This window comes from Callionymus lyra, chromosome 16 (assembly GCF_982586985.1).
Source record: "Callionymus lyra chromosome 16, fCalLyr1.hap1.1, whole genome shotgun sequence".
NCBI classification, from domain to species: Eukaryota; Metazoa; Chordata; class Actinopteri; order Syngnathiformes; family Callionymidae; genus Callionymus; species Callionymus lyra.
This window is the reverse complement of record NC_141833.1, coordinates 14,121,068-14,144,447: the sequence shown is the minus strand read 5'-3', so window position 1 is coordinate 14,144,447 and position 23,380 is coordinate 14,121,068. Positions and strand designations below refer to the sequence as shown.

The 23,380-nt window shown below is 37.9% G+C and overlaps 1 long non-coding RNA gene across 1 annotated transcript in view; it reads left to right on the top strand.

Moving 5' to 3' along the window:
- Nucleotides 1–744: 744 nt before the first annotated feature.
- Nucleotides 745–23,380, top strand: part of LOC148063828 (uncharacterized) — a 47,436-nt gene continuing 24,800 nt past the window's right edge. Inside the window, exon 1 of the long non-coding RNA XR_015713589.1 lies at nucleotides 745–810. This is a non-coding gene — a long non-coding RNA (uncharacterized LOC148063828). The remainder of the gene's footprint in view (nucleotides 811–23,380) is intronic.

The window sequence follows — 23,380 nt, the reverse complement described above, 5'->3', positions numbered from 1 at the left end:
AATACAAGCTGGCTGTTAGCTAGATGTCAGTTTATCTATATAACTCGGAGCAAGCATCAAAATTACACGTGATTTCTTGGACTCCTTAAAATTTCGGATTAGAACATCTGAGAGGTTGAATTCAATAGGTAAATCAATCTGTCTATGTTTGTTATGACGTTGGAGCAACAGAAGTTATTTACTGTAGCATTATTGCAAATAAAAGTCATACAAATGTATACATTTTTTTCAATTTAAAGCAGCACAATGCAAAATTGAAAATATTGTTTCTGGCTCCCTCCAGTGTCAAAATACCATCACTGCAATGTCGTGAAACCTCTGTTGCCACATTCGCTTTTTGTTAATTAAAAACATGTTATTATAATAATGTCATAACATTATATTTATATATATATATATATATACAGTATATATATATATATATATATATCCTGAGGCTCTCTATTTGAAGACTGAAATGTATTGAAATGTAATGAATTTTTTTTTAAATTATTATTATTAATTTATTCATTCGCTTAATCCCTTATGGGGGTCTCGGGTGGCCCCAGTTTTTTGGGGTGTGAGGCGGGGGAAACCCTGGACAGGACACCAGGGAGGACGTCAACACTGGATCAGAAGCTTTTATCTCATCTGCGACTGCTCTTCTGAGCGAACCGTTGCTAAAATAACCTCATGGTCACTCAACAGATAAAGTGCCGAGGCTGGGAGCGAGTCAGAAGAAAGAGGTTCGTTGCGACGACCGTTCATCTCCGTCCTCTTCATCGAGCACAAACACCGACTGAGAAATGGCTTCACAATACACCTGCAAATGTAAGTAGATCGCATGTCGAGTTTCGTTTGACTGCTCAGGTGTCCCGGTAACACACACACACATCCCTCATATTAACTCATTTAGCCTGTATTTGGTCAATTTTAACTTAATCCTGTCTTAACTTATGTGATACTTATTCAAGTATACAGTCTATCTATGAATGATATCATGTTTATACAGTGTTATTAAAATGTTCTATTCCTGTGGTCTGGTTACCACCGTCAATGGAGTAATTATGGTACTAGTATTAGTATTTAAGGGTACATTTGTGATTTGACCACAACCTTAAAAATGTTCTAGCCACCTTAATTTATTTTTAAAATTTGAGTTTATGATCCTGACGACCAGTTCTATTACATACCTAATGTATTTCCGACTTTTCATCCATACAGCTCAGAGCCAGCAACAAAATTACACTTCATTATTTTGGAATACACTACCTGAAGTTTTGAGTGAAGATTGAAATTTGTACCTATGTATCAATAAAGTAAATCAATCTGTCTGTTCAAATATGTTTTGACGTAGGATCCAAATATATTTGTTTTATTTAATTTAAAGCAGCAAAATGTAAGATTGAAAACCTTGTTTCTGGCTCCCCCCAGTGTCAAAACGGTGCACCTGCAACATTGTGGAACTTCTTTTTAACTTGTATCAATGATGAACTATAGTTGTTTTTTTTCCACAAAATGAAAACCTCCAGAATACTTTTCTCAACTTTGAGATCCTAAAATCAGACCATGATAAAAATCGATTAGGAAAACATTTTTTTTGGTACCTTTATAGTCTTTGGCCACATCGTCTTGTATCTCAATTTTTGGATCCTAAAAAAATTACAATTAATAAGATCTTTTCTTATACTACTTTGTCACTACATGAAAACTTGACTCCAAATGTTTCTTTCTCAGTTAAGTAAAAATGCCACTGTGACAATATAAAACCCACACATTTTTTTTTAAAATTTCCTATCAAATAGCAATATCCTATCAAGTTTTGAGATCTTAAAACAATTACAGTTAATAAGATCTTTGTTTACGCTACATGGAAACTTAACACCAAAGTTTTCTTTCTCAGTTAAGTAAAAATGTCACTTTGACAATAAGACACCTCCAAATAATTTTTGAAATTTCCTATCAAATAGAAATTTTCTATCAAGTTTTGAGATCTTAAAAATGATAACTTTGACAATATATATATACTGTATATATTTAAATAATGTAATGAAACCTCTGTAAAAATCTTAAAAAACTGAGATAAGACCTCGACAATACAGCATCTTTGGAACCTGGGGCCTCATGTACCAAGAAGTTCGTGGATCTTATACTAAAGATGTTCGGAAGCTGAAATCCAGTAGATGGTGCATGTAAAACGCAGCTGATCCGAGTACGCGAACTACAGACCGTGTGGGAAATATATAAACGTTGTACTGCTCTTTTCAGTATTGATGCATATGGATTTTGACCTGGAAAGGTTGCACTTCTTTTTTATTTAAGCACTTTTTTTGTGCGTAAAACCCCTTAGTACATGAGGCCCCTGATCTTGTTTTGATCCCGACAGCCAATCCCATGGCATATCTTTGAGATCACAAAAATTTGATCAACTTGATCATTTTTGACAGCGAGTCCCATCACATTCCTCGGTTTCTTCATACAGTATCACAGTCGAAATATTAACCGTAATTCATATTTTAAAACAAAAAGCGAGCGAACACATGCGGCGGGAAGAAACAAAACAACCGAATCAATGGATTTCAAGCAGGATAATTGTGTGAGTGTTGAGTCAGTGCAACAAGAGCGATCTGGCTCCGGAACATACGGGCGGATCTGCCAATCCTACTTTTCACAGTGTTCCGCTGCCAACTTCCTCAAAACCGATTCCTCACATTGTTCTCGCAGCCACTCGAGCGAGAAGGGGCCGGAGAGAGAAGAGAGAAAAAAAAAAAGATATTATCCTGTTTGTCCATCCTTCACTTAGATTTGTTTAGCTAAGCAGCTTAAATGACTCCGAGGGCGGAATGTGTTCTCCGGGTTGTTTGCTGCTGAGGTGAACTGACAATCCATCTATCTCTGTCTCCGCACTCCAGTCGTGCTGACTTGATGCTTCTCCACTGCTGCAGAGCGACCCAGTCGAGATGAACAGTAATTCTCTTCCACTTCACTGGACCCTCGCTTAAATTAAACGGCTAATGCCAACAAGAAAAAAAAGGAGCTTGTGCGCTGAAGAGGGAGGAGAGTTCCAGGGCTAACTTTACTTTGTCAGGAAGGATTGATTTTTTTTTTTTCTTCTCTTCTTTCTCTCTGCATTCGTCTGATCTCTCACTCGCTTTGACAGAAACTGTACAAGAGGCACTGGAATGGAAAGTGGAATACAAATGATGTGGCAAAAGATGCTTGAGTCGCCAGATCCTACCAGAGACGGTTGTGCAGCTGCCAGGAATGGCATCGTATTAATGACTTGCTCAAGGGTGTGACCACGGACGGAGACGGGGCTTTCGTTTATTTGTGGTTAATATCGTTTAATTCATTCATATGAAAATATTATTGCTAAAAGGTTGAGTGAAAAATAGTTACGGCATCTTTTGGAAATAACAAGATTCTGACGACGTCTTGGATTACAATCTGGATCCACGAGTTGTTTGAAGGATTTGTCGTAGAGAGGGCTGCGACGGACGGCTTCTTATCTTTCTCACGTCAACTGCCACCTGTTTTCCCGTTAAGCTCATTGCAAACTACGATATTCCAAACGCTAACAAAGAGCAATAATACAGACAATTTTACAAACAAAAAAGATGTTTTTTTTTTCTTTCCACAGATTTGAAAAAACCCCAAAATTTTTATATTGAAAACAAGAAAACAATAGCTAAGTTACAAGGTCTTGATTCTTGTATTTAGCTCTGGCATCTCCACTTTGTACCTCTAGGTGGCAGTATTTTCTTTTGACCGCCGCAATCTTTAAAAAAAGAACGCTGTGACAATCAAAAATGTTTTATCTTTATTTTTTTTTAATTAAAGTTGTCATTCCCGACTTGCTTTTTCAATTTAGAACGAAGAGTACATGTTATGGTGAGACCTGTGAATTTTTTTGGGGGTCTCAATTTCAAGTAGTTAGTTAAAACATCAAAAACTCTCAGAACAAAAAAAAATATATTGCGACTGTCATATTATATATTTTAATTACAGTTGTGTTTTTTGTACGTTTCTTATTTTTTCAAGTTACATTTTACGATGGGCCAACTGAAATCATTCTGAGGGGCATCAAATGGCCCTCGGGCCTCACTTCAGAAGTCGTTAAAATATCAAAAACTATCAGACCAAAACCAGTTTAATTTAATTTTCACATTTTACCTACTTTATCAAAACACAAGAGTAGTTTTTATGATAGTCCTCCAGAAATAAATGATTGTAATATTCATTATTATATTATAAACATTAATGAACTAGAGAAACATCTATAGGGTTCAAAGGGCCACATATGGCGCCTGGGTCGTACATGTTTTAAGACAAATACCCGGCAGGGCCTATAAAAATGAGTCCGCAGGCCGAATTTGGCCCCCGGGCCTTGCATTTTTAGGAAGCGTGGTCAAAATAACCAAGTCTTTTGCTGGAGACCTGACACTTAAAATACACATTCATATGTTAACGTGACATCATCATACGCAGACTCACACAATTGCATTCACACCCAATATGTAACGTGAGCACATCCCATAATGTGATTCATTTTTCGAAAACATATCTCGGCGTTAGATTGTGCGGTCGAGTCACACGACACCGGCGGAGCATATATTTATGAATGACCTGATGTTTTTGTTCACGGCTGGTATTATCGTCGCCCTCGCCTCCATCTCCGGCCACTCGGCGGAGATGGAGGCGAGGCCGCCGGGGAAATAAACAGCAGCGTCTCAGCAGGACGGGCCTAATTAAACACAGCGCCGCAGACAGAAAAACACAACCATTTGGATCCCTTTAAAACCCCCGACTTGCTACCTGTCCAGGACCAGGCCGTTACCATGGCGAGGGCACTTAAACACAATGAAGGTGTTTTCGCACAGAAACACTTGTTGAACGTATCGAGCTTCAAAAACAATACGTTCTTTTTTTAGACGCGTAGAGGGATGAGAGATGAATAAAATAAAATAAAATGTGAATCGAATCTAGCGAGTGGCTAACGCTATTAGCACCCGCAAGCTAGCTGAAACGACAAACTGTCAACAAACAAAAGATGAATTAGTAAATATAACTTGTCTGTTATATAGTTCACGTGAATAAAATGTGGTTAATTCTTTATATTCCTCTATATCAGACCGATTCAAAGTACGTCCAAGGGGCCACATGTGGCCCTTTGACTGTATTTATGCGGCTCATCTAGAAAAATTTAATTTATATTAATTTTTTGAAATTATGAATTCTCTCGAATTCTGAGTATTTATTGCAACTAAAGAAAACATTTAATTTAATTTTATATCGGGTTTAAAACAAAGTTGTGTACATTACAATTAAATGATAATTTTAGCCTATTTAGCTTGGTTTGATTTTTTTCGCTCCTTTATTGTCCCCTATAACCATCTAAATTGTGGCCCCTAAAAGAAATGTAATGGTCTCTGCCATAGGTGGGCAGTTAGATTTCCTGAAGGGGCCACATTATAGTCGTTACCGGGGCCATAAAAAGAAAGAAAGATGGGACGAAAAATGTAGATTTACTATGATGGGTCATTATTTTAATCAAATTAATAAAAAGGTTATAGAAAAATAAGATTACACAGGCATGTTATTGCATGTTTTTAATTCATTTTATTTAGAGATCTTTAAAAATAATTAAAAAAAGTTTTTATAATGTATATATTTTGTAACAACAACAATATGACATTATAAAATGAAGCTAAATAAGCTAAAGTTTTTATTTCATTGTGTGATATTTCATGCTGAATGCTTTTTGCTTTAGAAATACGAGTCTAAAAACACTTTATTTTCAAAAAGATTCCCCCCAAATAAAAAAAAGTAAAAAAGTCTGACTCAAAGAAAGAGGACTTGAATGAGTTAAATAATATAATTGTTGCCAACTGAAACATTTATACAAGTGTGTGTGTGTGTGTGTTCAAGTCAAAGTCACGTGAAACAAAATTCTTGGGGGAGGTATGCCATTTCTTGGTGCTTTTTTTTAGATAAAGAAAAATGGCTTAAGCAGTGATTCCTTTTCAACAAAGATGATTTATTTCACATTAATATTTTTACATATTATCTTTGTTGCTCATATTAGTGGAATAAAATAAGATCAATAAATCAACTTAACTGGAAATGTATTTGATAAATCATTCATTTTGTGACTGATTGTCATTATTTTTGGAAAACATTCTTTGTCCGTCTAAATAAATGATAATTAATTACATTACATGTAAATACATGTACAGTACGTGTCGAACTAAACCATCAATTTTTAAGGTTTGTTACAAAAAAATGTCACTTTCAATTTGATTAAATAGCTATTTTATTAAATCTTATGTCACTAAAAGTGACTGAATATCCGTTTAATATTCCAAACGTAATCTCTGACCTGTTCCTCGCTTCCGTCTCAAAGTCAAGAAGTCCCTCTTGTAGCAAAAGTTTTATTAATTTGACACGAGATGTTCCGCGAGCTCCTCGCCTCCCGGTGGGTGACGAGCCTGAAAGATGTCTTTCGCGGCAAAAAAAAAAGAAAAAGAGAAATGAAAAATCATCGCCGGGGCCCTTTGTGCGATCCACAATAGCGGTCCACGACGAGAGCCGATCCAGCCTCCGTCTCTTAAGGTCTCGCAGGAAATTAGGAGGAGCTTCGGTGGGCTCCTGTGCGGAGGTGTTGAATGAGATGATTGAAAGCGAGCCGAGGCCAAGCGAAGAAGTATATCTGCGGCGTCGAATCCGGCGTCTTATCTTCCCGCTCGCACACCTTCGCCCATATTGAGAGGTCGTCGGCGAGACGGAAACAACGTGTTTATGAATCATCAGCGATCCTGTAGTCGTCGTCGTCGCCGCTCGTGTTTGTCTCCTCCAACCTTTTTTTATGTTTTTTTCGTACAACCTTTCGACTCGCGGGGTGTCGCTTGAAATATGCAGCTCCGGCTGGAGAGCTATTCCTGTAGCGCTCCAGACGCGGGGAGGAAGCTCATTCCCCGTGTGATGTTTATCTGACATTTTCCACTGGCCTGTGTGACTCAGTGGGCTCGCGATTTGCCAGCAGAAGACATCGGGTCGGGCCTCGGTTCCTCCGGTGTTTGGAGCTACCGCCGGTCTCATCATGACTAAATATTGTTTTAGGATTTCGGGGGAAAAGGAGCTGTTCCTTCCCTCGATGCCAAGCCGTCTATATATTTGAACATCGAGTAAATAAAAAAGCTGGGAAACTTGTAGGAAGTTGAATATCCATTTAAAAAAAATCCTACTTACCGTCGGTAAATGGCGCTAATTAGCATCATATGTTTTTACCAGAAAGCAGTGCTATAGTTTAATGAATTCATTTTGATTTCAGTCAAAAGGGGAGACGGCAGTTGCATTTATTTCCATCATGCCTGTGGCCCTTTTTTCACGCTTTAAAGGTAGAGAAAAAAAAATAAAACCTTTATTTGTTTTTTTGTCGTAATGCAATTACCATCTTTGAACAATAGAGGGACCCAAAAAGTAAATTGTTCAATCTCCCAAAGTGCTTCTTAAGGAGTTGTCTCGGTGTGTTTTTCGAATTCCTACCCATAAATTATAGGCCCAACGAATAACAACTGTTTATGAATTTACTGTCAAATTTCAATTTCATTCATCAAAATATAGGTAGATAAAATCTAAGTATCATATTAAATTGAAAGGATTTTCCTTTGGTTATTGATTCAATAAATTCACTTTTAATCAAAAAGTCGTACTTTGAGCAGTGGAACTCTAACTATTATCTCAACAGTGCTGTTTGCTATACAGGAGACGGCAGTTGCATTCATTTCTAAAATTGCTATAGCACCTTTTTTTTTTATGACTTGTTTCAATTCCGAATTCTTACCCATAAATAATTGTCAGTACATTATTTTAAACAGTCTTTATTTGTCTTTCTAAATATATTTTTATTTGTCGAACTAGAGGTTAGTACATCGATGTATCGTACTGCATAAAACTTGTCGTAATGCTTAGATATACTTCTACTAAAAACAAAACTAAACATAATAACAAGAGAAACAGTTTTGGGAATTTTCCTCATAGATCATAAACTTTTGAAGACATTTGTTCCTTTAAAGTCAACATTCACTTTTTGTTCGGTATGTTACGCTGTGTTTTCTGGATGTAGCCATTAGCGAAACTAACCTTTCTTTGGGTTTTTTCTGACACCAATATATCCCCAAACATATTAAAAATATACACAACGAGGTGAAACTAATGTGTTCAATATTCCATATTGATTTTCAAAACTTGTTTCTGTGTTCATTCCAACTTCCTTTGACCTGAATCTATCGCACAAAGTAGTTCTCAGCCGCAATAAAAACATCGCAATCAAACTCATGAAAGAAATCGACACAACTTAAGAACATAGCGGTAAAAACAAGGTAAAACAAGCCTTAGAATGTATCAAATCTCTAAGTTAGAAGATTTGAACTTTATTTTAAGTTGCGTTTACTGTAGATTCTCAACACTCCAAGTCGAAAGAAAGTATTGATCCACTTACTGGTAACTTTATCGAAATCTTTTAAAAGGTTTCATATCTTGAAGCGTCTCTTCTCGGGTTCGATTGAATAGAAAAGCAAAGGCAAGTAAAGCAGCCTTGAGGAAAAGTCGCGAGGAAATGAAAAAGGAAGCGTCGTAATAAACCAGTGTCTGGAAACAAGGCGTCCTCAACATTCATATGTCACTTCCATTTGTGTTTCCCGGAGAGAAAGAAGGATTAGCGGCGCAACGACAGATCCACCTGCCAATGTTTGTGAACTTCTATTCCGGCGCGGCCTGTTTAAACATCTCTTATCCAAACACCAGATAGAGATTTAGGGGCTCCAGATGTGGCCCACTAATGTATTCAGTAATTGCGTATGTCGTGCGGTTTCCTGGAGATCTTGGGGAGCGTGTTCGAGACGTTTTCGGAGCAAGAGGGAAAAATAAACATTTTGGGGAGAGACGTTTCCTCTGCGCTGATTCATAACAGCTCGGGTCATCGCTTTACAAAAACCACAAGCCGCCCTAATCACTGCCACATGTGGAACTGAGGCGGGGGGTCGGGAGGGGGCGGGGGGTTGAAGAGTCTGGCCATCGCCCCGAATATTTGTCTTCGCTCGTGTCGATATGGGAGATAATTTTCGACGTTAATGAACTTTTCGGTGGAGATTTATTTACCCCATCTGTGCTGAGTTAACGGCGTGTATCTTCTTTGTTAATATTATCTATCAAAAAAAATGGGTTTCCTAATAAAATAATGTAGACTCTGTATCAGGAAAGTACTTTTTTAAAACATTTTTTTCAGGACAGAAAAAAGGGGACACCATGGAAAGTTATGAATTAAAATTTAAATCCATTTCGTCTAAATTATTTACATTTTGCTGAGCTATGTTTTTCATTTAAAAATGTAAGAAATAAATTTCCTGTGTAAAAAATTAAATTAATCACTAATCGCTTTTTTTATTTCTCTTGCTGCTGTTAAACCGAATTTCCCCTCGCGGGACTAATAAAGGTTTTCTGATTTCTGATTTCTGATTTCTATTAGCTTGATTTTGATTATATGTTAATTTAGTTGCTTAAATTAGAGGAATTAAATTAAATAAAAAAATATTTGAAGTTGAGATTTATTTGATAAAAAAATACTTTAATACTTTAATTTCTACGACTTAACTCGATGAATAATTGATGGTTAAACAGTCTTTATTGGACTTTTGTCTAAATTAAATTTTGTTGATTAAAATATAGCTCAATAAATCTATGTATATTATAAGGAAAAGAAGCTGATTTGAAGTTTTCTATAGATCATAAACTTTTGAAGACGTGTACTCCTTGACTGTATCGGGAATACAAATAATTTCAGTCTATTTTTGTTTTAACAAATGCAAACATTGACTCTTCGTTCTCTCTCTCATTTATAGTGTTTTTCTGGATGTAGCCATTAGCGCGACAATGCTTTCCAGCTAGTGTGAATGCTTTGCAATAACAAACTGCGCTGAGTAAGTCTTCCTCAAGTGCAAGCTTAAATTAAAAGGTTTAGAACAATAGCAGCAAATAAAGTTGTGTTAAACATTTTGTTATATATATATATAAATATACATATATATATATATTATATTTAGATTATATATTATTATATTAAGAACAGGTAGATAAACACCTATGGAATCTATTTCGATATTGTTAAAAAGACAAAGGTACGTGCTAAATAATTGATCAAATTACAAACTTAAAAAAAAAGGTTTTAAAATGTTTAAACTTAAAAGTGATTGAATCTTTGAGGTGTTCTGTAGTTACATCTGGTCCTAGGATTGTTTTGAAGGTTTTGTCTTCCCCAGGTATGGCTTCTCATTGTTGCCTAGCTCGGTTAAGCTAGCAAAAAAAAAAAAAAAAAAAATGTTTTTCCCATAAAACAAAATTGAATCACTTGAATAAACCACTTTTCGTGTCACTTTGTTTAAAAAAAAATATCAGTGTTACTCGTCGTTATAATCATAACAAAAAAAACCTCTAATATGAAACTGACATAACTAGTAAAGTAAAGATAAAAATGTCATAATCAGAAAACATATTATTGCCTCATTTAGTTTGTTTTTATTGATTCAAGTTCATGTGAAAATAAGCTTGTTGGCAGAGGTATGCACCGTCTCAGTGCTTGTCTATTTCTTTAACAATTACTTTTGAACCAAAAAAATGTTGTTCGCGACTAAAACAAGATACTTTGACGTCTTGTTTTTCTTTTTACAAAGTCAAGGGTTCATATCTGTGGAGAACTTTTATAGCTGAAGTGATTTTTGTGTCGTTTCTTCGTCTCGTGGAGGATTTTTTAAACCTCTATCCTCGCACAACTCTCCACAGGAAGTGATGTCAACGCGATGTTCTTCCTTGCGAGCTGGTGGAGCTCCTGGACATCTGACTCTGATATGTAGATCAGCTCCTCGGAGATGTCGGCTAATTCTGTCTGTTGAGGTCTATAAAAGATCTCCTGGTTACCAGGGTGACGCCGAGATGTTTGGACAGAAGTGTGAGGACGACGTCGAGCTCAGGAATGATCGATGACTCCAGGTTTTCTGTTCAATTGTGTTTGTGGGTCTTTTCTTTGTCGTTGTTACTTTTGATGAACTGAAGTAAATGAGGCAGGAATTCTTTCCATCTTCTTGCTCTTCTTCTTCATCCTCCTTTTTGTCTTCACCTCCTTTCTCTATCGCTTCTTCATCTTCCTCTTCTTCCTTTTTCCTCCACATCGTCCTCCGTCTTTACCTCGTTTTACGTTGTGCTCTTTATCTTTACCTTCTTTCTCATCCACTTCTTCTTTTCTCTCTCATTCTCTTGGACTTCTTTCTCTTCTTTCCTCTACATTGTCCTCTTTGTCTTCACCTTTGTTCTCTTCCTCTTCTCTCACTTTCATGTCTTCATCCCAGTCCTCTCCCTTTACATTGTCCCTCTTAACTGCTGTCTTTCTATTCACCCACTTTCTCTTTTGAAAAAATGGTCCTTTTTATCTTCACCTTTACCTTCTTTCTCTTCCTCTTCTTCATCATTAGCTTACTCTTTATCTTTTTCCCTCTTCCTCTTAGTCTTCTTTTTTCTCTACATTGCCCCCTTTGTCTTCCTTTTAATTGTTATCTTCCTATTCACCAACTTTCTTTTCCTCAATATTTTCCTCTTTGTCTTCACCTTTTCTCCTTTTTTCACCTCCTTTTCTCTTTCTCGTCTTCATCTTTTTCTTCTTACTCTTCATTGTTCTCTTTGTCTTTACCTCATTTTGCCTCCTCTTCTTTATCTTTCCATTCTTTCTCTTAGTTATCTTTCTCTTTCTTGACATTGTCCTCTTTGTCTTTACCTACTTTCTCTCCCTCTTCTTCATCGTTGGCTTACTTTTCTTCATCTTTTTCCTCTTTCTATATGTCTTCTTTCTCTTCATCTGTATTGTTCTCTTTGTCGGTCGTCCTCCTTGCCTTCATCTCCTTTCTCCTCCTTGTCTTTCTCTTCCTCTTCTTCCTCTTTCACTTCTTCCTCCTTGTCTAATTTCTCTTACTTTTACATTGTCCTCTTGGTATTTCTCATCTTCCTCCCTGTCTTCTCTTCCTTCTACTTAGGTTTTTCTCTCAGTCCATGTCTGTCCCAGTGCTCTTCATTATTTTCTAAATTTCTTTCCCTTCATTTTCTTCCTCTTCTTTAACTTCTTACCAGTCTTCTTCATCTTCATCTTTGTCTTCTTCATTTAGGTCCTCATTGTCCTACAATATGTTGTCTTGGTTGTTTTCTTCCAAGTCTTCATTCTCTTCATCCTCTTCTTCTTTATATTTATTTTCTTCCTCCCTTTCCCCTTTAGTCTTCCTGGTCCCCTTAATACTCTTCATCCTCTTTTTCTCCATCCTTTATTCTTCCTCTTTTCCATAATAGTCTTCCTCCTCCCATTATAACTCTTAATCCTCCCTTTCTTCATCAGTTTTTTCCCCCTTATTATTCTTCCTTCCTTTTATTACTGTTCATTTTTCTCTTCTCCATGTTTTTCTTTTTTGTCTTCTTTCTTCCCTTTTATCTTCCTCGTCATCCTCTTTTTCCACTTCCTCCCTTCCTTCTTACTCTTTACATTCAGCTTATGCCTCTTCTTCGTATTTTTTTCCATCCCCTCTCCTTTTCTGTTCATGTTTAACTTCATATTTCTCCTCTTCCTCTTTCACTCCTTCTTCTCAGCCTTCTTACTTTTCACCTCTCTTCTTCTCCGTTTGAACTCCGAAAGACTGATTCCAAATACCTACCGTTGTGGTGAAAATACTTCTTTAAAATCGCAGCCACATTCTCCTCTATTGTCAACAGTAACTGAGGATTGAACTGTAGCGAGAATAGTTTCAGTGGACCTTGAGCCAGGCATCGTGCACAAGCGACTGAAAATACACTTTTCCAAAGTAAAAACATTCCACACAGGAAAAGCTGACGGGTCTTATTTCGCCTTAATTTAAAGCAGCGTTGTCCTTGCATTGTTTGTGTGTTTTTTTTTTTTTCTTCCTGGCTCTTCTCGCACAGATCTACTCAGTGAAATTGGCTTCTCTTCATTGTGTGCTGGCCTTGCCGTGTTAAAATTGATTAAACTACAAATCCTCAGATGCCACAATATGTTTTGTTTTTTTTGTATTTTTTTCAAGATTGAGGATCGATGTACCTGCTGCAAAAACAAGCTTAAAAAAAAACAAAAAAAAAACAAATGTTTATTCAAAATGCTTCTACTTTCCCTTATGGTAGCCTCAGGTGAAGCTATTGTTTTGATTATTGTTTTTCTTCTTGGACATGTTCTCAAAAAGTCCCAGCAGGCATTAGGAGAATATAGTAGCGCACCACTCAAGTAGGTATTAAGCTAATGAGCATAATCATAAGCGTAATGGCCGCGGTATTGTTGCTGCGGTGCCGAAGTCCATTGCTCTATTAATTCTGACCTCCCGTTTCCCCCATTCCCCGCACCATGTGCTGTGTACGTAGGAACTAATGAACAGGCATCTGCATGTGGTCAGCGAGTGGACATACAATTATTCATAGTGTTTCCCTGATGACCGAGAGCAGTAATGTGGCCATTAGGGGAAGAGTAAGAGTAGACGTGGAATGATAGAAACAGATGTGGGTGGAGGTGCTTGCTAGAGGCGAACAGGGGTCATATTTTACCGTGTGCATTAAAAACGATGCCTGGAACACGTACATTTATTTGTATATACCTATTATAGAATGAAGTGTTCTGGTCAGATATTACATGTAATAAACTAAACTCTGATAAACTTGGTATATGCTACTGTTAGCTTCCAAATCATTTCTGTTAGAACGTTAAAAAAAACAGTTTTTCTTTGGTTAGCAGCAGTTATTTTTAATAAGTAAGTAAGTAATATTTATTTATATAGCGCTTTTCGAGACCAGGGTCACAAAGCGCTTAAACAATCAAAACAATACTCAAAAAAGTACATACTTTAAAGATCAAGATAATACTGAGAACAACACAGGAGTTCGAGAAATTCAAGGAAAAGCCTGAACAAATAGAAACGTCTTAAGATGTTTCTTAAAGGAGTCAGTCGATCCATCAAGCGCAAAGAGAGAGGAAGATCGTTCCAAAGCTTAGGAGCAACAGCCTGAAAAGATTTCTCTCCTCTGGTGGAAATTACCGAATTTCCCCTCGCGGGACTAATAAAGGTTTTCTGATTCTGATTCTGTCCTGAACTGTGTGCGTGGAACCATAAGTAGATTCTGATCCAAAGACCTCAGAGCCCGAGCTGGGGTGTAAGGCTGGATCAGATCAGTGATATAAGGAGGAGCCTGAACATGAATAGATCTGAAAGTAAGAACCAGAATTTTAAAGTTGATCCTGAAAGAAACTGGAAGCCAGTGAAGAGTTTTAAGGACCGGAGAAATGTGAGTTCTTCTACTAGAGCGGGTCAGAATTCTCGCTGCAGAGTTCTGAATCAACTGCATGCGAGACACATCCTTCTTGTTAAGACATGAAAACAAACTGTTAAAATAGTCCAGACGAGAAGAAACAAACGCATGGATTACAAGCTCCAGATCATGTTCCGACAACATTTTCCTAAGTTTAGAGATTTTTCTCAGTTGAAGGAAACATTTTCTGGTCAATTATTGTTAATTGGTTAATGTATCTCCTCTTTTAGTTAATACGTTTTGTTTTTATTTCATTAAAAAATTAACGGTGAATGAAAATGATTTATTTGAAAAAACAAACTGCAACATGTTATGTACAAAAGACAAATAAATATGAAGAAAAATAGCAATTAATGAATGCACATTTATCATTTCTTCTATTATACAACTTGAGCACAACCTACGTAAATCTTTCTTTGAATCCCACATGTTTGTTTTTAATTATTCTACGAATGTTTATTCGCCATACTAAATGGGAACACATTGTAGTCATTCGGAGGGAATCAAATCTTGGCCAAACGTTTTAAAATCCCTTTGAGCATTTGGGATTTTTCTTCAATTTTGAGCAGATTTGGAAACCCTCTACAATACAGTTTTTTAAATAAAAATAAAAATGAGGCACAGTTCTCCAGTGACTCCCACAGGAATCCTGCAATTTTTACTTAAAAAACAACTGCAGATACATACTGAAATTTCATATTTAACACAGATCAGTGTTGTATTCATTATGGTGCACTTTGTAGCCTTCCCTAGAGCAGAACCATCATATGAACTACACGTAGACATCGAAAACAACGTGATTTGTATCGTCTCAAAATCAGCTTTTAAAATATGCACCATGCTTTCATTATGATTCCATTTCTTGATGGTTGATCAGTTTTACCTTTTTTTTCAATGTGTTTCTGCTTCCCTTCTAACTCCAACTTCACTTTGCTGCAAACTGAAGTAGAATCAGGGACTGCAAGCTTTTATTTTAGGGTGGAAACTGCCAAGGTTAGGTAAACAAAGAATAGAAATCAGATCTGGTAAAAAGGCACACATTTTATTTGTATATTTCACAGTTCAGATTGTAATCCAATAGGATCTGGAATCCTACTAGTAAAACTAATACAAATCTCTACTAGTAGGATCTGGAATCTTACTAGTACAGATTGGAATCCTGCTACTGAACTGGGATATTGATTAGGGTTAGGGTTCAGGGTTAAGGTTTGATTACATCAAAAATAACATTCTAATGTAATCCGAATTTCTTCTATTAGAATTTGATATTGTCCTGGTAGAATTCCCATTTGTCCTAGGACAGATTGGAATTTCAATATTCAGATCCCAAGACAGTAGTCTTGTAGGTACTTTTAGAATCTGGAATCAAAAATAACATTTGGGATTCCAATCTGTACTTTGACATATACAAGTGAGAAAGAACAACAGAGAGTTTACATGTCTGTCTCAATCCTTTCTGAAGCAAAGAGCTGTTAGTTCGCCGTTATATCTTCTTCACAGCTTCACCAACCATTAATAATATTCTCCAAAGTTTTCCACCAAAAACAAACTCGGATGAGTCATTATCTTTAAGGATAATTATGATATGTTTAAGTCAATTTGATGAACATACTTCACCTCTAGGCTTGCCCATCACACCCTGGTAGATCGCCCCCTGGATATATTGCCAAGTATCTTTGTGCATACGTCTTATTATTGTTGTGTATATGTCTTATTATTGTGAAAGTGGAATTACGACTTCCGACGCAGTTTTCTAGGCTGCGATTCTTGTTCAAACTCCACTCGAACGTTCTTCTGCATATTCTTAATGTTACACATCATTTGCTGCTATTTATCAACGCGGGTTCAACCAGAGCTGGCAGCTCTTAATCCTCGCCGCTCATGTGAAACATTTTAAAATCACAGGGATTTCTGAACCCTGAAATATAATTAGGTTGGATGCAAATTCTGACATGTTGAGGGGGGAAAACACTCCACTGGAGTATGCCAATTTAATGTTTGGTGAATGCAGCTAATTATTTTTACAAATATTTTCGCCCGGAGCGCTGGATAAACTGCTGCAATATCAGGGATCCAGCTCTGTGATTTTCTTTCGGGGCCATTTCTCTCTCTCTTTCAAGTAGAAAGCACTTCAGGTTTGAGAGACGTTCATTAGTGCCTGACAGACTTTCCTGAGGGACGTCTTATTTGAGCTCTTAAATTTCATGTTTAATTCATCATTAACTAAGAATCTTTGAAAAACTGTCAACAGCGGGTGAGACGGAGGAAAAAAAGAAAAGGCAAAGCGCTTGTTCGTCTCCGGCGAAATCGCAGAAAAGAACTGATAAAAGAGAAGGCGCACAAAAACTTCTTCTGTCAGGGAAGCTGATGATTTATGAAGTCCTCACAGTGTTGGTCCAGTGTAGTTCATGACGGCTGGCAAAGCCATTAATCATGTGACGTGTATCCGCCGCTTCCTCTGGGGCTGATCTGCTGTCATTGATCATCTTCACGTCAACAGTTTTTTGGGAATGTGGGAAACATTCCGAGGATATAAGACTTTAAATAAAGTCGGTGGACATGTTCCATCTGACCACTGAGACCAGAGAATCTCTCCTCCGACGCTTCGGAGGCGATTCGTAGGGACTGCCAAGGACAGGATGTGATATTTGTAGCTTGTGTTTTTTTTACTTTACTACAATCAGGATGCAAAAATATTTCAAGAGATTTGACATTCATTCCCGCTCACTGTGTGTGTTGTGCGAGCGAGTTCCATACTGCTACTTCCCCCTGAGCTCATTTGGAGGTTGCGGAGATGAATATGTTGAGGTTCTCTTTGGGAGTGACCAAGATGGGATAGGATCGATGGATAGTCAGAGGAACATGTTGGATGTTTTTGGAGATAAGGTCAGAGGGGCCAAAATGAGATGGTTTTGGTCATGCACAGAGGAGGGGTAGTGAGTATATTTGTAGAAGGACAGCATCCTTCTACAAATATACTATCTTGGAACCTGCAGGTAGGAGGTCCAGAGGAAGACCGAAGAGAAGGTTTATGGATGCAGTGGACGAGGACATGAAGTTGGTTGGTGTGAGAGAGTGGGATATAGAGAACCGGGTTAGATGGAGAAGGTTGATTCTCTGTGGCGACCCCTGAAAGAAAAAGAAGAAGAAGACAGATGTATAGATGTCTAGATAATTATAGTACATTTGATATGAAAAGCACCTTTTGTATAGATATAGGTAGATGTATAGATAAATATATAGATATAGAGATATATTGAAATAGATGGTTGGATGGATGGATGGATGGTTAGACAGATGGATAGATGGTTAGATAGATGGATAGATGGTTAGATTACTAGATTACTAGATTGATGTATGGATGGATAGATATAGACGGATGGATGGATAATTGGTTGGATAGATATAGACGAATGGATGGATGGATGGATGGTTGTATAGATATAGACGGATGGATGGATGGATGGATGGATGGATGGATGGATGGATGGATGGATAGATGGTTGTATAGATATAGACGGATGGATGGATGGATAGATGGTTGTATAGATAGAGAAGGATGGATAGATAGATAGACAGACGGATGGATGGATGGATAGATGGTTGTATAGATAGAGAAGGATGGATAGATAGATAGACAGACGGATGGATGGATGGATGGATGGATAGATGGTTGTATAGATAGAGATGGATGGATGGATGGATGGATAGATGGTTGTATAGATAGAGAAGGATGGATAGATAGACGGATGGATGGATAGATGGTTGTATAGATGGATAGACGGATAGATAGATAGATAGATAGATAGATAGATAGATAGAGAAGGATAGATAGATAGAGAAGGATGGATAGATAGACGGATGGATGGATAGATGGTTGTATAGATGGATAGTTGGATGGATAGATAGATGGATGGATGGATGGATGGATAGAGAAATAGACATATGGATGGATAGATGGTCACAAAAATAAAATATAGTTATACTTGTTTCATTTTTGGGGAATAATTCCTCATGTCGAGGCTTCAATCCAAGACAGACGAGGAGATAATCGGATGTTTTTAAGTGAGTTCTTGGACGAAGATTCGACGACTGAGCAACAGTCGCTACATTTAAAAAGTCTCAACATGTAGTTCTGTTAGTTCGTCACATGACTCACAGCTAAGACAAGAAAACAATGTTGTATTTTCTCCAGAAATGTATGATCACGGAGTGGTGAGTGTGAGTCTGTGCCTCACTTCAGATCCTTAATGAAGTCAAGTAGTGTGGGGTCACGTCACCCGAGCGCGGTCACTCACAGTCGCCCCAGATAATCCTGCGCTCGCGTTAAGCCGCATGTTCACTGATGTGGTAAATATATATTTTTTAAAGCATCAATTTGTGCTTTCATCATCATTAAAGATGGGCGCCTGTGATAGCGCTGAGATTAGACGGAGGTGACCTTGAACTTAACGCCATCTTCTGTGGAAACTTTTTTGTCGTGTAGCTCTAATGAAAAAACAACATTTTATTGATGATCCTGTCGACGACAACAAGAGCTTTAATGGATTCAAAATTAAAAAGGAAACGTGTGACGCCATGATAGTCTAAAAACTGCTATTTTTTCACAGCACGATGGTTTTTGCCACCAAAAAAATTCAACTGTATCCAAAATAAAGTATATTATAGGCCCCTATGGTGCTGGCAAAAATTGGCCAAATGCTCAAAGATGTTCTGCTGAGTTTTCTGAGAGGGAGTGAGTTGATTGCTAAATAATTTGATGGAAAGCTAGTCTTGAAGCATGTTTTACTTATTTTTTAACCGGATTTATCAGTTAAAAAACCCACTAAACCAGATAAAAACAACTGTATTTGGCTCTTGTCAATTGTCAGAAAAGTTGAATAATAAATAAGTTGTGTATTTTGTGTTAATAAATAAAAAGGATCAGGATAAAGATAAATTGAAAGGTTACATTTATTTTAATTGAATAATTGATTTTGTTTGCTTTTGAATAATTTAATTCAATAAGTTGTATATTTTGTGTTGCTTTTTTTTTTTTTTTGAATAATTGATTTTTTTTTGTTGCTATTTAATCATTTAATTGAACAAGTTTTATAGTTTGTGTTGCATTTAGTTTTTATTAAATAATTACTTTCTTTTTTTTGAATGATTGATTCAATTAATTTGTTAAATAAAATAGATTGTAATGTTGCATTTATTTTAATTGATAAATTGATTTAAATAAGTTATACAATAAACAATAACATTTACCTTTATTGAATAATTAAATTTGTTGATTTTTCTTTTGAGTTATTATATATATATATATATATATATATATATATATATATATATATATATATAAATATTTCTTATAAATTAATTAACTTTAAAATAAATAAAAACACATTTTCAATATTCGAATTATTGAATGCGATTTTTCAGTTAAAAAACTATATAATATAAAATAATAAAAAATATATATATATAAAAATATATATAAAAAAAATCAAAGCCTAAAATAAAATAAAACATTAAAAAAAATCTCAAATGTTAATCCAACCAATTAGTATTTTAATGGCCCTGTTATTTTAAAAAAAATAAATAATAACATTGATCTATATAGATTCTAATTCCATAATTAACCATAAGACCTGTTTTTTTGCATTTTTTTTTCACTTCTTTTCTCTCAACTTCCGAGGTCACGTCACAATCCAACGTCCAGACTCTGTAAAAACCTCGTATCGATTCGTTCGTTTGGTTTGTCCGACATAAACATCCAGTCAGTCCATTAGTTTCTTTAATCAACTGCTTCATGTAATTCTCGCTCTTTTTTCTTTCTCTTAAGTCTTCGTTCATGCATGCGACTGTCGGCAGGCGCCTTCTATTTGGGTCACGAAGCGGGTTATTGATCGAAGATGAATTAAAGTCCAAACCAAATTAAACGGGATTAGTGAACGCGTGTGTTTTTTTTTAAAAAGTCACCATGACCTTTCGTTAACCTTCCTTTCCGTGACTCTGCCGATGAATAAACGGCGTCTAAACGTCGACTGTCGGACCCTTCGGCGCGAACCCGCTGACGAAGATTGAAGCGAACGTTTCGCCGAGCGAAAATCCGCCGAAACGCTTTCGCCGTCCCGTCAAAAGTTCAAGGAATATCAATAACCTCGTGGAAAACGCGGTGATCAACTTCCCCCGCAGTAGCGCGGCTGCGACTGCGACCAATTTCCAGCGGAGATTGTGAGTAAAGCCCGCAGCACTCGGCGCCAATAGTGTTTTAATCACTCTGTCAGCGGCGTGAGAGCGGCGGCGCCGGCGAGAGCTGATGAATGACGGCTCGGCCTCGCCACGACTGCACGGCCGCGCCGCTGATGCAACGGACGACGCCTGATTAGTGGCATCTGGGGGATGATTAATTGATGCAAACACGTTTCAATTTAACGGCTCTTTGATCAAATATTAATGAACAGTACCCCCCCGCCGTCCCCCCGCCGTCCCCCCGCAGTCCCTTCTTTTATTATGTAGCTCCTCAATTAACAGGCTCTTACTCTGACCTGTCGCTGCTCTCCTGGATCCTACACCTGCATGTTCCTCAGTGAGAACTTTGACACCCGTCCTCTGACACCTCTCTTTTGACACCTGTCTTGTGACACCCATTTTTTGAAACCTGTCCTTTGACATCCGTCCTTTTACAGATGTCCTTTGACACCCGTCCTTTGACGCTCGTTCTTTGAAACCCATCCTTTGACACCCGTCTTATGACACCCGTCCTTTGAAACCCGTCCTTTGAAACCCATCCTTTGAAACACGTCCTCTGACACCCGTCCTTTGAAACCCGTCCTTTGAAACCCATCTTTTGACACCTGTCCTTTGATACCCGTCCTTCGACACCTGTTCCTTGACACCGGTCCTTTGACACCCGTTCTTTGACACCCGTTCTTTGACACCCGTCCTTTGACACCCGTCCTTTGATACCCGTCCTTTGACATCCTTTCTTTGACACCCGTTCTTTGATACCCGTCCTTTGACAACCTTTCTTTGACACCCGTTCTTTGATACCCGTCCTTTGATACCCGTCCTTTGACATCCGTTCTTTGACACCCGTCCTTTGACACCCGATCTTTGACACCCGTTCTTTTACACCCGTTCTTTGATACCCGTCCTTTGATACCCTTCCTTTGACATCCGTTCTTTGACACCCGTCCTTTGACACCCGTCCTTTGACACCCGTTCTTTGACACCCGGTCTTTGACACCCGTCCTTTGACACCCGTCCTTTGACACCCGTTCTTTGACACCCGTCCTTTGACACCCGTCCTTTGACACCCGTTCTTTGACACCCGTCCTTTGACGCCCGTTCTTTGACACCCGTTCTTTGACAGCCGTTCTTTGATACCCGTCCTTTGATACCCGTCCTTTGACAACCTTTCTTTGACACCCGTTCTTTGATACCCGTCCTTTGATACCCGTCCTTTGACATCCGTTCTTTGACACCCGTCCTTTGACACCCGATCTTTGACACCCGTTCTTTTACACCCGTTCTTTTACACCCGTTCTTTGATACCCGTCCTTTGATACCCTTCCTTTGACACCCGTCCTTTGACACCCGTCCTTTGACACCCGTCCTTTGACACCCGTCCTTTGACACCCGTCCTTTGACGCCCGTCCTTTGACGCCCGTCCTTTGACGCCCGTCCTTTGACATCCGTCCTTTGACATCCGTTCTTTGACGCCCGTCCTTTGACGCCCGTCCTTTGACGCCCGTCCTTTGACGCCCGTCCTTTGACGCCCGTCCTTTGACGCCCGTCCTTTGACGCCCGTCCTTTGACGCCCGTCCTTTGACATCCGTTCTTTGACACCCGTCCTTTGACACCCGTCCTTTGACACCCGTTCTTTGACATCCGTTCTTTGACACCCGTCCTTTGACATCCGTCCTTTGACCCCCGTTCTTTGACACCCGTTCTTTGACACCCGTCCTTTGACACCCGTCCTTTGACCCCCGTTCTTTGACACCCGTTCTTTGACACCCGTTCTTTGACACCCGTCCTTTGATACCCGTCCTTTGACACCCGTTCTTTGACACCTGTCCTTTGACTCTATGATTGAAGTCATGATTAATGCAACTCAGATAGATAGAACGTTATTGACAGATTAATAAATCATATTATATCATTGTTCGAAGTAAGTAAGTAAGTAAGTCATTTGTATTTATATAGCGCTTTTCCAGACCAGGGTCACAAAGCGCTTAAACAATCAAAACAATATTCAATAAAGTATATACTTTAAAGGTCAAGATAACACAACAGGAGTTCCAGAAAATCAAGTTAGCCTGAACAAATAAAAACGTCTTAAGATGTTTCTTGAAGGAGTCAATAGATCATCAAACACAGAGGAAGATGAAGATCGTTCCAAAGCTTAGGAGCAACAGTCTGGAAGGATTTCATTTTTCTCCTCTGGTCCTGAACCGTGTGCGTTGAACCATCAGTAGATTCTGATCCACAGACCTCAGAGCCCGAACTGGGGTGTAAGGCTGGATCAGATTACTGATGGAAGGTCTGACCATGAATAGATCTGAAAGTAAGAACCAGAATTTTAAAGTTGATCCTGAAAGAAACTGGAAGCCAGTGAAGAGTTTTAAGGATCAGAGAAATGTGAGTTCTTCTACTAGAGCGGGTCAGAATTCTCGCTGCAGAGTTTTGTATTAACTTCAGGCGAGACAGATCCTTCTTGTTAAGACATGAAAATAATCTGTTGCAATAGTCCAGACGATAAAACACAAACGCATGGATTACAAGCTGCAGATCATTTTCCTAAGTCAGTTGTCTACAGTGTTGAACAAGAGACATGTCTTTATCAAATACAACACCCAGGTTTCTCAGGCTTAGTTTGACAGACTGACCTAAGTCACCCAAGTACTGACAAAGCTAGCATCTTAATATCCCAAAATCAGCAGATATTTCCAAACAAATCCCAACAAATGGAAATCACATTTCATCATAAATCCCTTTGTTTGTAGTTAAATCCTAA